Here is a 1,701-nt window from a genome sequence, read left to right on the forward strand (position 1 = left end):
TGCCAGTATCTAGTTGGTTGATACAACTGCTTTCCTGTACCTTGACCTGTGTACATCACTGGCCTAGCTCTAGTGTTTCTCCATATTTTGTCTTCTTGACCTTCACCTTGGGAAAATTGTTTTTTGGTCATTTCTTTTCTGGAATTACGTACCAGTAACTGACCTTGTTTTATCTAGCAGGAATGGAAAAGTACCGAAGTCTTTTCATGTGGATGCAACAGCACAACTCTGGGGAAGGTGTCAGGAGACTTGGTGCAATTCACTTTTAGGTTTTGTGGCCTTGGGTGGGTCATTCACCTCCTCTGAGCCTCAGTTTCCCCTCTCCCTGCAAAAACACAAGAATTGGGTTAGCTGGGAGCATAGTAGCTTTCAGGGCTCTGTAGCAGTGCCAGAGGGCAGAGCCTCCCAGTGGGGGTGTCAGGGCATAGACCCTGTTAAGCCTGCAGAACCTGCAGTGGCTTCCCCACCCCCCCACCCCCAAGGCCAGTTGCCGTCTGCACTTCCTCCCTTCCCTGTGCTTTACAGATGTGTATTGTGACAAGAAACAGGTTGGGAGCCCTGACTTCAGGATGTTGAGTGGTTGGGGCCCAGCCCCTACAGTCAGGGTCGACAAATGGAGGCTTTGTGCACATTTTAAAAAGGCATCCCTTCCTTCAGAATACTACTGCCATCTGCTGGAACGGAACCGTGAAAATCTGCCATCACCTGAGGTGCACGGGGCCTGCTAGAGGTAGAAGCTTACATTCTGCCCAGCTGTACACGGGGCGCTAAGGGAACCCGGGGATCTTCTCTGCCACGGGGATTTTGCTCTCTATGCTGTGTATATAGATTGTGGTTCTATGTAAGATTATATATGGGAATGTTTCTCCAAAAATGAAATGTGAAAAAAATCACTGGGCAAAATGATCTCTGAGGTCTATTCCACTTTGAATCTATCTGTACCACTCCATAGTCAACACCTCTCCTGATATTTGAATGTCTAGTCGTGTTTAACAGTCTTGCACATGTCACTTGATGCTTAGAATTCCTAATAGGTTCTCGATGGTAAACCAAGAAAGGAGAGCATTGGGGAAGCCAAGTTTTTGATACTCACTGATAGTGTCACCTTGAAAGGGAACGATTGCTGGCCGATAGATTCACCCTGATGGCTGGCAGCATCAGATTCCTTAAAGCGGAATACTGAGGCCGGCATAAATTCAAGCACTCACTTGCCTGCTTGTTTCCTTTCAAGCTTGACCTCATTTCTCAGGCCGAGTACCCATATTTTTGTCCTGTCATTGTCCTCCATCATTTTAAAGCGAATCTGATGATGAGTTGAAAATTCCAACAGGAGAGAAACCCAGTACATCCCTTGGATAGAAGAATGGTTCTGGAGAGTTCCTTCCCCTACTCTTCAAGCTTCCTGTGATGAAAGCAGTGACCTAACTAGGTTTGGCTGTCATCTGTCTCAGTGCCAGGACAGGCAGGGGAGCCGCAGTGCCTCACACAGATCCCTTAATCAGGCCTGGCCTCTCACTTCCCCTTTCTCTGTCCCACCAAATGAGTTCCTGACACTAGATTTCCTGTGGATTGCAGAAAGCAGGTGAGAGCAGTGGTGAATTTACAATAACACGTATGATAAAGAAATTTAGGGGCGCCTGACTGGCTCAGTCAGTAGAGAATGTCATTTGATCTCAGGGTCATGAGTTCAAGCCCCACATT

Source organism: Martes martes (genome assembly GCF_963455335.1).
Source record: "Martes martes genome assembly, chromosome: 12".
Taxonomy (NCBI): Eukaryota; Metazoa; Chordata; class Mammalia; order Carnivora; family Mustelidae; genus Martes; species Martes martes.